At 42.9% G+C, this 17,677-nt stretch overlaps 1 protein-coding gene across 3 annotated transcripts in view; it reads left to right on the top strand.

Annotated features, from left to right (window-relative positions):
- LOC140399566 (Fc receptor-like protein 5) overlaps positions 1–17,677 on the top strand; it is an 85,181-nt gene that overhangs the window by 1,043 nt on the left and 66,461 nt on the right. The gene's annotated exons all lie outside the window — the stretch shown is intronic.

Below are 17,677 nucleotides of genomic sequence, written 5' to 3'. Positions count from 1 at the left end.
TTAGAGCGGAGAAGGATGAGGGGCGACTTGATAGAGGTTTATAAGATGATCAGGGGAATAGATAGAGTAGACAGTCAGAGACTTTTTCCCCAGGTGGAACACACCATTACAAGGGGACATAAATTTAAGGTGAAAGGTGGAAGATATAGGAGGGACATCAGAGGTAGGTTCTTTACCCAGAGAGTAGTGGGGGCATGGAATGCACTGCCTGTGGAAGTAGATGAGTCGGAAACATTAGGGACCTTCAAGCAGCTGTTGGATAGGTACATGGATTACGGGAAAATGATATAGTGTAGATTTATTTGTTCTTAAGGGCAGCACGGTAGCATTGTGGATAGCACAATTGCTTCACAGATCCATGGTCCCAGGTTCAATTCCGGCTTGGGTCATTGTCTGTGCGGAGTCTGCACGTCCTCCCCGTGTCTGCGTGGGTTTCCTCCGGGTGCTCCGGTTTCCTCCCACAGTCCAAAGATGTGCGGGTTAGGTGAATTGGCCAATGATAAATTGCCCTTAATGTCCAAATTGCCCTTGGTGTTGGGTGGAGGTGTTGAGTTTGGGTAGGGTGCTCTTTCCAAGAGCTGGTGCAGACTCAAAGGGCCGAATGGCCTCCTTCTGCACTGTAAATTCAATGATAATCTATGATTAATCTAGGACAAAGGTTCGGCACAACATCGTGGGCCGAGGGGCCTGTTCTGTGCTGTATTTTCTATGTTCTATGTTCTATGTACACATATGTTCACAGACACATACATAACCACACACTCTCTTGTACTGATATGTTTTCACACACACATTGTCGCCTTTCACTCAATCTCTCACACGGGGAGACAGTAGCGCAGTGGTATTATAACTGGAATAGTAATACAGAGAACCGGAGGGGGAATTACAAGCACACCTATTCTCTCTGTCTGTCTAACAGACATGCACCGAGAAACGCTCCCTCACACGAACACATATTCTCTCACCCAATTCATCACTCACATGCAGCCAAACACTCCCGCTTTCCTCCCACACGCACTTCACATACACCTTCATATGCATTCGCTCTCTCCACCACATACTCTCTCCCCCACATACTGTCTGTCACATACACTCTCTCCCACACGCTCTCTCCCACACACAGTCTCTCGTAGAGGTGACACACACAGTCACACGCAGAGTCACACACTCTCTCCCCCACATACTCACTCCTTCACACACTCTTTCTCACACAGTTTCTCTCATAGCGTGCCACACACAGTCACACACATAGTCACACACTCTCTCGACAACATTCCCACATACTGTCTCTCACACACACACATACCACCTCCCACCACATTCTCCCCCCACACTCTCTCGCACACATTCCAACGCATCACACACTCTCTCCCACACACACTACCACAGAGTCTCATACACGCAGTCAAACTCTCTCCCGCTCTGCCCCCACACACAATCTCTCTCGCATAAACACACCCTCACACACATTCTCTCCCCCACACAGTAACACACACACAGTCACACATTCTTTCCCCCACATGCTCCCTCTCACACACTCCCACACTCTCTGTGATTGTGTGTATAAGAGAGGGAATCTGTCTGGAGTCATTTGTATGTGTGTTTATATATAGGTATGTATGTACAGGTGTGAACTTGTGTGTGTGAGTCTGTTTATGTGTGTATTTGTGCTAGTGTGCGTGTGATTATATTTAAGGAATGAGACAGCCTGCAAAGGATCCCGAGCAGGATTAGCTGTGAACCGGCATCGTATTGTTTAAGGGCAGCCCATACATTATAGCAAAAGGCCCAGGGTAGGCATTCATTAGCAGAAAGGTATTCTTCTATTTGACAATTCCTGTGCTTATATTCCATTGACATTGCTTCCAGTGGTAGCTGAAGCTACAGATATCTGACGTGTGCGAGTGACCGCTGCTTCTAGTACTGAATTGAAATTAGAGGACTTCTCCAAATGGAGGCTAAATGTGACAAGAGATTGCTCCAGAGGTAGAGACGAGTCAATCCACACGTGAACAGCGAGGGTGGATTAATGTTTGAACAGGAAACTTTGCACCCTCGACACACGTCGTTCACACGATAACAATGACAGAACGTTAGAAAGAGGTGGGGGATGGAATTACAGGTAAAACACAGCTTGTAGTAATCGGTAGCAGTGAAGAGATGTGCTGCGGTACACTCAAGAACTGATGGCCATAGATATGGAAGTCATAGACTTTTCCAAATACCCACATAACTTTCCACCTATCTACCGCCTCTTCCCAACACCCACCTAACGTCAAATATGCACCCATCTTTCCAAATAGCTACCTAACATTCCACCTATGTACCCATCTTTTCAAATACCCACCTAACTTTCCACTGAAACACCCACCTTTACAAATAATTACCTAACTTTCCACCAATAAAACCACTTTCCAAACATCATCCTAACTATTCACCTATCTACCTCCCTTTCCAAACACCTACCTCAATTTCCATCTATACACCCATCTATCCAAATAACCGCCTCATTTTCCACCTATACGCTCATCTATCCAAATACCCATCTAACTTTCCACGTTTACACCCATCTATCCAAATACCCATCTAACTTTCCACCTATACACCCATCTAACCAAATAATCATCTAACTTTCCACCTATACACCCATCTATCCAAATAACCATCTAACTTTCCACCTATACACCCATCTATCCAAATACCCATCTAACTTCTCCACCTATACACCCATCTATTCAAATACCCATCTAACTTTCCAAATGTACACCCATCTATCCAATTAACCATCTAACTTTCCACCTATACACCCATCAAACCAAATTCCCATCTAACTTTCCACCTATACACCCATCTAACCAAATAACCATCTAACTGTCCACCTATACACCCATCTAACCAAATACCCATCTAACCTTCCAACTATACACCCATCTATCCAAATACCCATCTAACTTTCCACCTATACACCCATCTAACCAAGTAACCATCTAACATTGTACCTATACACCCATCTATCCAAATACCCATCTACCTTTCCACCTATACATCCATCTATCCAAATACTCATCTAACGTTCCACCTAAACACCCATCTACCCAAATACCCATCTAACTTTCTACCTATACACCCATCTAACCAAATACCCATCTAACTTTCCACCGATACACCCATCTATCCAAATACCTATCTAACTTTCCACCTATACACCGATCTATCCAAATACCCATCTAACTTTCCACCTATACACCCATCTATCCAAATACCCATCTAACTTTACACCTATACACCAATCTAACCAAATACCCATCTAACTTTCCACCAACACACCCATCTATCCAAATACCCATCTAACTTTCAACCTATACACCCATCTATCCAAATACACATCTAACTTTCCACCTATAGACCCATCTATCCAAATACTCATCTAAATTTCAACCTATACACCCATCTATCCAAATACCCATCTAACTTTCCACCTATACACCCATCTATCCAAATACCAATCTAACTTTCCACCTATACACCGTCTATCCAAATACCCATCTAACGTTCCACCTCTACACTCATCTATCCAAATACCCATCTAACTTTCCACCTATACACCAATCTATCCAAATACCCATCTAACTTTCCACCTATAGACCCATCTATCCAAATACCCATCTAACTTTCCACCTATACACCCATCTAACCAAATACCCATCTAACCTTCCACCTATACACCCATCTATCCAAATACCCATTTAACTTTCCACCTATACACCCATCTATCCAAATATCCATCTAACTTTCCACCTATACATCCATCTACCCAAATACCCATCTAACTTTCCACCTATACATCCATCTATCCAAATAACCATCTAACTTTCCACCTATACACCAATCTATCCAAATACCCATCTACCTTTCCACCTATGCACCCATCTATCCAAATACACATCTAACTTTCCACCTATACACCCATCTATCCACATACCCATCTAACTTTCCACCTATACATCCATCTAACCAAATACCCATCTAACTTTCCACCTGTACACCCACCTAACCAAATAATCATCTAACGTTCCACCTAAACACCCATCTATCCAAATACCCATCTAACTTTCTACCTATACACCCATCTAACCAAATACCCATCTAACTTTCCACCTATACACCCATCTATCCAAATACCCATCTAACTTTCCACCTAGACATCCATCTATCCAAATACCCATCTAACTTTCCACCAATACACCCATCTATCCAAATAATCATCTAACTTTCCACCTATACACCCATCTATCCAAATACCCATCTAACTTTCCACCTAGACATCCATCTATCCAAATACCCATCTAACTTCTCCACCTATACACCCATCTATTCAAATACCCATCTAACTTTCCAAATGTACACCCATCTATCCAAATAACCATCTAACTTTCCACCTATACACACGTCTAACCAAATACCCATCTAACTTTCCACCTATACACCCATCTAACCAAATAACCATCTAACTGTCCACCTATACACCCATCTAACCAAATACCCATCTAACCTTCCAACTATGCACCCATCTATCCAAATACCCATCTACCTTTCCACCTATAAACCCATCTAACCAAGTAACCAACTAACATTGTACCTATACACCCATCTATCCAAATACCCATCTACCTTTCCACCTATACATCCATCTATCCAAATACTCATCTAACGTTCCACCTAAACACCCATCTATCCAAATACCCATCTAACATTCTACCGATACACCCATCTAACCAAATACCCATCTAACTTTCCACCTATACACCCATTTATCCAAATACCCATCTAACTTTCCACCTATACACCCATCTAACCAAAAACACATCTAACTTTCCACCTATACACCCATCTATCCAAATACCCATCTAACTTTCAACCTATCCACCCATCTATCCAAATACCCATCTAACTTTCCACCTATACACCCATCTATCCAAATACCCATCTAAATTTCAACCAATACACCCATCTATCCAAATACCCATCTAACTTTCCACCTATACACCCATCTATCCAAATACCAATCTAACTTTCCACCTATACACCGTCTATCCAAAGACCCATCTAACTTTCCACCTATACACTCATCTATCCAAATACCCATCTAACTTTCCACCTATAGACCCATCTATCCAAAGACCCATCTAACTTTCCACCTATACACCCATCTATCCAAATACCCATGTAACTTTCCACCTATACACCCATCTAACCAAATATCCATCTAACCTTCCACCTATACACCCATCTAACCAAATACCCAACTAACTTTCCACCTATACACCCATCTATCCAAATACCCATCTAACTTTCCACCTATACACCCATCTATCCAAATACCCATCTAACTTTCCACCTATACACCCATGTAACCAAATACCCATCTAACTTTCCACCTATACACCCATCTAGCCAAATACCCATATAACTTTCCACCTATACACCCATCTATCCAAATACCCATCTAACTTTCCACCTATACACCCATCTAATCAAATACCCATCTAACTTTCCACCTCTACACCCATCTATCCAAATACCCATCTAACTTTCCACCTCTACACCCATCTAACCAAATACCCATCTAACTTACCACCTATACACCCATCTATCCAAATACCCATCTAACTTTCCACCTATACACCCATCTAACCAAATATCCATCTAACTTTCCACCTATACACCCATCTATCCAAATACCCATCAAACCTTCCACCTCTTCACCCATCTATCCACATTCCCATCTAACATTCCACCTATACACCCATCTAACCAAATACCCATCTAACTTTCCACCTCTTCACCCATCTATCCACATTCCCATCTAACATTCCACCTATAGACCCATCTAACCAAATATCCATCTATCTTTCCATCTATACACCCATCTATCCAAATAACCACCTAACCTTCCACCTATACACCCATCTAACCAAATACCCACCTAACTTTCCACCTGTACACCCATCTATCCAAATAACCATCTAACCTTCCACCTATACATCCATCTAACCAAATACCCATCTAACTTTCCACCTGTACACCCACCTAACCAAATAATCATCTAACGCTCCACCTAAACACCCATCTATCCAAATACCCATCTAACTTTCTACCTATACACCCATCTAACCAAATACCCATCTAACTTTCCACCTATACACCAATCTATCCAAATACCCATCTACCTTTCCACCTATGCACCCATCTATCCAAATACACATCTAACTTTCCATCTATACACCCATCTATCCACATACCCATCTAACTTTCCACCTATACATCCATCTAACCAAATACCCATCTAACTTTCCACCTGTACACCCACCTAACCAAATAATCATCTAACGTTCCACCTAAACACCCATCTATCCAAATACCCATCTAACTTTCTACCTATACACCCATCTAACCAAATACCCATCTAACTTTCCACCTATACACCCATCTATCCAAATACCCATCTAACTTTCCACCTAGACATCCATCTATCCAAATACCCATCTAACTTTCCACCAATACACCCATCTATCCAAATAATCATCTAACTTTCCACCTATACACCCATCTATCCAAATACCCATCTAACTTTCCACCTAGACATCCATCTATCCAAATACCCATCTAACTTCTCCACCTATACACCCATCTATTCAAATACCCATCTAACTTTCCAAATGTACACCCATCTATCCAAATAACCATCTAACTTTCCACCTATACACACGTCTAACCAAATACCCATCTAACTTTCCACCTATACACCCATCTAACCAAATAACCATCTAACTGTCCACCTATACACCCATCTAACCAAATACCCATCTAACCTTCCAACTATGCACCCATCTATCCAAATACCCATCTACCTTTCCACCTATAAACCCATCTAACCAAGTAACCAACTAACATTGTACCTATACACCCATCTATCCAAATACCCATCTACCTTTCCACCTATACATCCATCTATCCAAATACTCATCTAACGTTCCACCTAAACACCCATCTATCCAAATACCCATCTAACATTCTACCGATACACCCATCTAACCAAATACCCATCTAACTTTCCACCTATACACCCATTTATCCAAATACCCATCTAACTTTCCACCTATACACCCATCTAACCAAAAACACATCTAACTTTCCACCTATACACCCATCTATCCAAATACCCATCTAACTTTCAACCTATCCACCCATCTATCCAAATACCCATCTAACTTTCCACCTATACACCCATCTATCCAAATACCCATCTAAATTTCAACCAATACACCCATCTATCCAAATACCCATCTAACTTTCCACCTATACACCCATCTATCCAAATACCAATCTAACTTTCCACCTATACACCGTCTATCCAAAGACCCATCTAACTTTCCACCTATACACTCATCTATCCAAATACCCATCTAACTTTCCACCTATAGACCCATCTATCCAAAGACCCATCTAACTTTCCACCTATACACCCATCTATCCAAATACCCATGTAACTTTCCACCTATACACCCATCTAACCAAATATCCATCTAACCTTCCACCTATACACCCATCTAACCAAATACCCAACTAACTTTCCACCTATACACCCATCTATCCAAATACCCATCTAACTTTCCACCTATACACCCATCTATCCAAATACCCATCTAACTTTCCACCTATACACCCATGTAACCAAATACCCATCTAACTTTCCACCTATACACCCATCTAGCCAAATACCCATATAACTTTCCACCTATACACCCATCTATCCAAATACCCATCTAACTTTCCACCTATACACCCATCTAATCAAATACCCATCTAACTTTCCACCTCTACACCCATCTATCCAAATACCCATCTAACTTTCCACCTCTACACCCATCTAACCAAATACCCATCTAACTTACCACCTATACACCCATCTATCCAAATACCCATCTAACTTTCCACCTATACACCCATCTAACCAAATATCCATCTAACTTTCCACCTATACACCCATCTATCCAAATACCCATCTAACCTTCCACCTCTTCACCCATCTATCCACATTCCCATCTAACATTCCACCTATACACCCATCTAACCAAATACCCATCTAACTTTCCACCTCTTCACCCATCTATCCACATTCCCATCTAACATTCCACCTATAGACCCATCTAACCAAATATCCATCTATCTTTCCATCTATACACCCATCTATCCAAATAACCACCTAACCTTCCACCTATACACCCATCTAACCAAATACCCACCTAACTTTCCACCTGTACACCCATCTATCCAAATAACCATCTAACCTTCCACCTATACATCCATCTAACCAAATACCCATCTAACTTTCCACCTGTACACCCACCTAACCAAATAATCATCTAACGCTCCACCTAAACACCCATCTATCCAAATACCCATCTAACTTTCTACCTATACACCCATCTAACCAAATACCCATCTAACTTTCCACCTATACACCCATCTATCCAAATACCCATCTAACTTTCCACCTAGACATCCATCTATCCAAATACCCATCTAACTTTCCACCAATACACCCATCTATCCAAATAATCATCTAACTTTCCACCTATACACCCATCTATCCAAATACCCATCTAACTTTCCACCTAGACATCCATCTATCCAAATACCCATCTAACCTCTCCACCTACACACCCATCTATTCAAATACCCATCTAACTTTCCAAATGTACACCCATCTATCCAAATAACCATCTAACTTTCCACCTATACACACGTCTAACCAAATACCCATCTAACTTTCCACCTATACACCCATCTAACCAAATAACCATCTAACTGTCCACCTATACACCCATCTAACCAAATACCCATCTAACCTTCCAACTATGCACCCATCTATCCAAATACCCATCTACCTTTCCACCTATAAACCCATCTAACCAAGTAACCAACTAACATTGTACCTATACACCCATCTATCCAAATACCCATCTACCTTTCCACCTATACATCCATCTATCCAAATACTCATCTAACGTTCCACCTAAACACCCATCTATCCAAATACCCATCTAACATTCTACCGATACACCCATCTAACCAAATACCCATCTAACTTTCCACCTATACACCCATTTATCCAAATACCCATCTAACTTTCCACCTATACACCCATCTAACCAAAAACACATCTAACTTTCCACCTATACACCCATCTATCCAAATACCCATCTAACTTTCAACCTATCCACCCATCTATCCAAATACCCATCTAACTTTCCACCTATACACCCATCTATCCAAATACCCATCTAAATTTCAACCAATACACCCATCTATCCAAATACCCATCTAACTTTCCACCTATACACCCATCTATCCAAATACCAATCTAACTTTCCCTCTATACACCGTCTATCCAAATACCCATCTAACTTTCCACCTATACACTCATCTATCCAAATACCCATCTAACTTTCCACCTATAGACCCATCTATCCAAAGACCCATCTAACTTTCCACCTATACACCCATCTATCCAAATACCCATGTAACTTTCCACCTATACACCCATCTAACCAAATATCCATCTAACCTTCCACCTATACACCCATCTAACCAAATACCCATCTAACTTTCCACCTATACACCCATCTATCCAAATACCCATCTAACTTTCCACCTATACACCCATCTATCCAAATACCCATCTAACTTTCCACCTATACACCCATCTTACCAAATAACCATCTAACTTTCCACCTATACACCAATCTAACCAAATACCCATCTAACTTTCCACCTATACACCCATGTAACCAAATACCCATCTAACTTTCCACCTATACACCCATCTAGCCAAATACCCATATAACCTTCCACCTATACACCCATCTATCCAAATACCCATCTAACTTTCCACCTATACACCCATCTAATCAAATACCCATCTAACTTTCCACCTCTACACCCATCTATCCAAATACCCATCTAACTTTCCACCTCTACACCCATCTAACCAAATACCCATCTAACTTACCACCTATACACCCATCTATCCAAATACCCATCTAACTTTCCACCTATACACCCATCTAACCAAATATCCATCTAACTTTCCACCTATACACCCATCTATCCAAATACCCATCTAACCTTCCACCTCTTCACCCATCTATCCACATTCCCATCTAACATTCCACCTATACACCCATCTAACCAAATACCCATCTAACTTTCCACCTCTTCACCCATCTATCCACATTCCCATCTAACATTCCACCTATAGACCCATCTAACCAAATATCCATCTATCTTTCCACCTATACACCCATCTATCCAAATAACCATCTAACCTTCCACCTATACACCCATCTAACTAAATACCCACCTAACTTTCCACCTGTACACCCATCTATCCAAATAACCATCTAACCTTCCACCTATACACCCATCTAACCAAATACCCACCTAACTTTCCACCTGTACACCCATCTATCCAAATAACCATCTAACCTTCCACCTATACACCCATCTAACCAAATACCCACCTAACTTTCCACCTATACACCCATCTAACCAAATAACCATCTAACCTTCCACCTATACACCCATCTAACCAAATACCCACCTAACTTTCCACCTGTACATCCATCTATCCAAATACCCATCTTAACTTTCCACCTATACACCCATCTAACCAAATAACCATCTAACTTTCCACCTATACATCCATCTATCCAAATACCCATCTAACTTTCCATTTAAACACCCACCTTTCCAAATGCCTACATAACTACCTACCCACCTAATGGGCGGCACGGTAGCACAGTGGTTAGCAATGCTGCCTTACAACGCCAAATACGCGGGTTTGATTCCCGGCTTCAGGAACTGTCTGTGCGGAGTATGCACGTTCTCCCCGTCTGCATGGATTTCCTCTTGGTGCTCCGGTTTTCCTCCCAAATGTCCCAATATACCTGCTTGTTAGATTAATTGGATATTCTGAGTTCTCCCTCAGTGTATCCGAACAGGATTTGGTGTGTGGTGATGAATGGATTTTCACAGCAAATCCATGACTTAACTTCATAAGTACGCCTTCTTATGACACTAATACAGGTTATAGATTAAATTAACTTTCCACCTATATATCTACATTTTCAAATACCTATTTAACTTTCCACCTGTCCACCCACCTTTCCAAACACCGAGCCAACGTTCCACAGATATAACTATTCCAAATGCCTGCCTACCTTTGCACTGATATACCTAACTTTCCGGGTGTCTGACGATCTTTCCACTTCCCTATCTCCCGTTACAGCCACAAATTCATAAGTATAATGCTCGGAAGCTACCGCCATCGAATCCTGGAGGTGTGGGGGTCGGTGTTATTGAGGTGTCGGGTACCTCTTCGTCCGGATTAGGGCCTGCAGAACGTCACACTTGCATCCAGTCTGGTCTCTGCATTCTTTAAACAAATATCACCTCCAAGTAAACACCGCGTCCAGAGCTTCAATGGGCCGACAGTGTTTTCCTCAAATGTCAGCCAGGCGGAGTGCATTTCCCGTACCAGCCTCCCCGAACAGGCGCCGGAATGTGGCGACTAGGGGCTTTTCACAGTAACTTCATTTGAAGCCTACTTGTGACAATAAGCTATTTTCATATTTTCATATTTCATTTCTTTTTTAGCAAACTCTTTCTGAGATTGAACATAATCCACTGCCGACAGCCACAGTTTAGGGCGGATGTCAGGTGAATGGGGAGGGTTCAGAATGTTTCGAAGGCTGGGGGTTGGGAGTTCGAGTTTTAGTTTGGGAAAGCTGAAATTGCTCTACTTGAAAAAAATGGGCTGAAGATAGATTTGACAGAAGTGTGCAAAAGTATAAGAAGTTTGGTTGAGGTAGACGAAGAAAATATGTTAAATGCTGAAGACACAAGGACCAGATTCTCAGTAAAAGGTACCGCGCGATTCCGAGTTTTTAATTCATTGAGTTTAGTAACCTGCAACTCACTGCACACGAGGCTGGTAGATGGGGATGTCATGGATGATGCTGAAAGGAAATTGAATGGGCCCTTGAAGAAAATACTCCTACATTTCGCTGGGGCGAGTGACTGGGGGAAAAGGAATGAATTGGGTCTCTCTATGAAGTCCCATCCTGGGCTCAGTGACCGAAAATGGCATTGTTCTCTCCCAGAAATGACTATGTACGTCTTTGATTCAAAACACACTGCCCTCATTAACTCCCTCCACTGCTACCAGAGAACGCAATTGAATTATTAAACCTTAATTTGTCTCAAAATCAAATCCTTGCAGACTACAATTTGAAACATGGGACAATTCATTTTGTCTGGATGAATGACTCTTAAACTGGCCCACACTCCCCGCCCACATCACCCAACCCTCGACCCCCACAAATAAGAATTTGACTCGCCGTTCGTTATTATATTCACATGAGCTTTTCAACATTTGAAAATCTCCTTTTTTTCCGGCATCATTATGATGTGTGGCAGAAACCTTAAGAGTTTTGACAAGCAACCAGATCTGGGCGTACACGTCAACTGGCCAACGAAAGTGGTAACGCTGTTGTAGAATGTAGTCAAGAAGGCATACGGCATACATGCCTTCATCAAACTGGACTTCCTTATAATAATTTGCAGGTTGCAGCTGTCTAGATCCTGAGTTAGGCCACTCTTTGGATTTGGTGTTCAATACTGTCGCCACACTACCAGAAGGATGCGGAGGCTTTGGTGAGGGTACAGCATAGGTATACCAATGTGTTGCCTGGTTATGGAGGGCGTTAGCTATGAGGAGAGGTTTGATGAACTAGGTTTCTTCTCACTGGCCCGATGGAGGTTGATGGGGGACCTGATGAAGATAACAAATTTTTGAAGGGCATGCACAGAGTCAGAAGCTTTTTAACCAGGGTGGAAGAGTCAATTACTAGGGGAGATAGGTTTAAGGTGCGACCGGCAAGGCTTAGAGCAGATGTGCGAGGGAAGTGCTTTCCACAGAGGGTAGTGGGTACCTGGAACTCACTGCGGGAGGACGTGGTAGGAGCACGTACGATAGTGACGTTGAAGGGGCGACTTGACAAACACAAGAATTGATGGGAATAGAGGGATACGGACACCAGAAATGTAGAATATTTTAGGCATGACGGGCAGCATGGCCAGCGCAGGCTTGAAGGGCCGAATGGCCTGTTCCTATGCTGTACTTTTCTTTGCCCTTTGTATGCGGAAAACGGAAATTTCACGATTCCTCTTTGATCCCTCAACAGCGAAAGTGCCCTTTCCATTCTCTATTCTAGATTGAGTCACTGCAGATCTTTAATTCCCTCCTGATATTAATCATCCTTTACAATGCCTCTTCATGTCCTGTTGACCGCAAAAATTGTCAGTTTTAATTTTCATTGCAAGGAAATGCAAAATATAGATTCAGAAAGTCAACCACAGGGATGTATCGATCAGTGAGTCATCTGGTTATTGGTGCTCATTAAAAGCCTCTCAAGCTCCCTTTTATTTTACTTCTCATCTTTGGGCACGAAGGTGCAAGTTGTCCTGGCCAATCTACCTAACCCAGATATCTTTGGACTGTGGGTCGAACGGGAGAACCCGGAAGAAACCCGTGCAGAGACGGCAATAACGTGCAAACAAATCACAGACAGTGACCCAAACCGGGTATCGAACCTGAGACCCTGGTGCTGCGAGGCAACAGTGCTAAACACTGTGCCACCGTGGAGTACCAACCTTCTGCCTTGTGATGTAACTGGTCTGTACATCAGCTACCCGTTGTTTGAAGGCCTAATATTATCCCTTTACTCTTTTATAATAATGAGAATAATAATAATCTTTACTTTCACAAGTAGGTTTACATTAACACTGCAATGAAGTTACTGTGAAAAAGCCCTCGTCGCCACATTCCGGCGCCTGTTCGGGTACACAGAGGGAGAATTCAGAATGTCCAATTCACCCAACAAGCACGTGTTTGCGGACTTGTGGGAACAAACCGGAGCACCCCGAGGAAACCCACGCAGACACGGGGAGAAGGTGCAGACTCCGCACAGACTGTGACCAAAGCCGGGAATCAAACCCGGGACCCTGGCGCTGTGAAGCAACAGTGATAATCACTATGCTAGAGTGCCGCCCTTGTGGCTGTTCCTTGCATTTTATCTGGGACAGATTCTTGTTCTAACCATTGTGATTAGCCCACATCCAATAATTATTCTCATCTTTGCTCTCAGTAAATAATGAACATATGATACAGTTGATGGAGGAGACCATTCGGCCCATAGGGCCTGGCGTTCCATTCAATGTGGTCATGGTTTAGCTAGATTTTGAACTCCATTTTCCCGCCCTCTACCCGTATCGCTTATTTTCCCAAAACGCCAATAATCTGCCTATCCCCGCCTGAAATCAATTCGGCAATGGAGATTTAACAACCTTCTGGAGCAGATAATTCTAAAGTTTCACAACCCTCTGCGTTAACTAATGCCTCCTTATCTCAATGCTACACGAACTGTGCTTCCTCCTGAGGCTGAGTCCCGTGTTCTCGATTACCCCACCAGAGGAAACAACAAGAGATACCCGATCATCATCGGAAGCTTAAATGTTTCAGTGAGGTGGCCTGTCATTCTACTAAACTTCATAGAATATTGTGCAATTTACTCAGCGTCACATGATACGGAAATCCACTCATCCATGGGTTAAGTTTCGTGAAACTTGGCTGTCCAGCCTCTAATGTAAGCAGACCTTTTCCGAATGATGAGTACTTCACATGGTACTCCAGAGACAACCTGGACCTGACTTTGTACAAATGTACCAAATCTTCTCTTGTCTTTTACTCAAATCCATTTAATCTCACGTGTTCCTTATCTAGAACGGTTCTAATGCTGAATATATTGTGATCATTGTTCCTCAGATTCCTTCCAGGTAATATATGCGACACTTGCCCCAATTTTTTACATGGGAATGGCTGTTTTTCTTTGTTTTATAACTTATTGTCACAAGTAGGCTTCAATGAAGTTACTGTGAAAAGCCCCTAGTCGGCACATTCCGGCACCTGTTGCAAGAGGCCGGTCCGGAAATTGAACCCACGCTGCTGGCATTGTTCTGCATCACAAGCCAGCTGTTTAGCCCAGTGTGCTAAACCAGCCCTAGCACTTGGCTGAAAACATGTTGGTCAACTAATGTCGCCACTGCTTTTGCTCCTGACTTTTCCAATGAAAAAAGAACAAAGAACGGTACAGCACAGGAGCAAGTCCTTCAGCCCTCCAAGCCCACGCCGAACATGACGCCCGCCTCACTTAAAACCTTCTAATCTTCCGGGGTCCGCATCCCCTTATTCCCATCTTATTCATGTATTTGTAAAGACGCCTCTTAAACGTCCCTTTCGTCCCTGCTTCCAACACGTCTCGAAAAGCGAGTTCCAGGCACCCCCTACCCTCTGTGTAAAAAACAACTTCTCTCGCACATCCCCTCTCAACTTTGCCATTCGCACTTTAAACCTCTATCTCCTTGTAATTAATTCTTCCACCCTGGTAAATGTTTTTGGGAGCATCCGCTCTGTCCCTCATACTTTTGTAGCATCTGTGGGGAAAGAACGGAGCTAATGTTTTGAGTCTAGAAGCGTCTTTGGCAAAGCTTATCCCCCCATTCCTCCCATCAGACTGGAACTGAAATTTCGGTATTTAGTCATCATAAACGCTTTCTTATTATAGAAACACCGACAATACCAGCTGGAGTAGGCCATTCAGTCCTTCTAGCCTGTTCCCTATATCCCACCAAGATTTAACCCTGCACAATTTCCTGTGTTTATCTCAACCAAATAGATGTAGGCCAATGTTAGCAAACTGCCAACGGGCTACCAGAGACCTGTTGCTATCGACGCGTTCTTATTGCATTATTTCTCAAAGGAACATTGAAGCAAAGGTTGTTAATTAGTCTGGCCTAATCTGCACGGTCATAAAATCGTCTGCTGCTACAAGAATTCCCCACTTTCCCCACGTCCCTTAATGTCATGGGTATCCACACATCCATCGAAATCCGACTCTGATTGATTGGCATTCAATATCCCTTGGGATGGAATGGGTGGGGGGATTCTAAAGATGCACCACCTTCTAAGTGAAAACATTCCTTCGCACCTCAGTATTAAATGACCTGCCCCTTATTTCGAGTGGTTTTGGACCCAGCCGCAAAAGCGAAAGGGGACGATGCGCATGTTCCCAGTCATGACATGTAAGAAGTTTTGACAATGAGCTCAGATCACCCAAGTACGCCAAAATACGCCTAATGTCTTGCAACCAAAGAATTGCGACAGTGCTGAAGGAGGCAATTCGGCCCATCGAGTCTGCACCGAACCTTTTAATGTGCGCCTTCCTCGGCCCACTCCAGCGCCCAATCGATAATTGCCTCTCAGAAGACAATCAGGTAATATAGTAAATACCAGAAAGCTTTAGAATACTGACAGGTAGAGGGATCTGAGTGCACTGGTCGACAGGTCACTGAATGTGTCAAGGCAGGTGGAGAAAGAAGTCCAGAAGGCATACGGCATGCTTGCCTTCATTGGCCCGGTCATTGAGTTTAATAATTGGCAAGTCATGTTGCAGCTGTGCAGAACCATAGTTAGGCCTCACTTGGAATATAGTGTTCAATTCTGGTGGCCACACTACCAGAATGGTTAAGGCTTTGTAGAGGGTACAGAAGAGGTTTACCGGCATGTTGCCTAGTATGGAGGGTATTAGCTATGAGGGAGGTTGGATAAAACTGTTTTGTTCTCACTGGAACGACGGAAGTTGGGGGGCGACCTGATAGAAGTCTACAAAATTATGAAGGGCATGGACAGAGAGGATTGTCAGATGCTTTTTCACGGGTGGAAGTGTCAATTACGAGGGGGGCATAAGTTTAAAATGCACGTGGCAAACTTTAGAGGAAATGTGGGAAGGAAGATTTCTTACACAGATGGTAGTGGGGGCCTGGAACTCGCTGCCGGAGAAGGCAACATTGATGTTTAAGGAGCGTCTTGAAAATACATGAATAAGGTGGTAACAGCACCATTCCGATCCCTGAAATGTAAAATCTTTTAGGTTAGACGGACAGTGTGGTGGACGCAGGCTTGGGGGGCCGATGGGCCTTTCCTGTGCTGTACTGTTCTTGGGTTCATTTTCCTTTGTCATCCCAGGAGTCAGCCTGGTGAACCTGTCCAGCGCTCCCTCCAGGGCAGTCATGCGTTTCTGAGCGCATGAGAGCAAAACTGTCCACAATGCTCCATGTTTGGACTCGTCAACGTTTTGTACAATCGCAGCAGGAAACCTTTACTCCGGGCCCCAAATCCCTTTGCAATTAATATCAAAACTGCAAACACTTAACTTCCGATCAATGTACAAGTTCAAGTCAATAGTATATACAAAGACTAATCAGTGCGAAACATCACTGCACATTCTCCAATGTAAATCATTCAATATTCCCCTTTGTTTTCTGTCCTTGCGCCTGGCAGTTATGATCAAGCTCATTACCCTCATAAATACACTCAATCACCTCCTGGAAGAAAAATAAGTTTTTTTCACACATTCCCTATCTCTATCTCATGTGTCATTTCTGTGACTAACTTGTCTCTCAGTCCTTAACTTCCTCTCTCACTCAGTCTCTT

This window comes from Scyliorhinus torazame, chromosome 23 (genome assembly GCF_047496885.1).
Source record: "Scyliorhinus torazame isolate Kashiwa2021f chromosome 23, sScyTor2.1, whole genome shotgun sequence".
Classification (NCBI taxonomy): Eukaryota; Metazoa; Chordata; class Chondrichthyes; order Carcharhiniformes; family Scyliorhinidae; genus Scyliorhinus; species Scyliorhinus torazame.
Note: the sequence above shows the minus strand (reverse complement) of the source record. Positions and strands in the feature narration are given on the sequence as shown.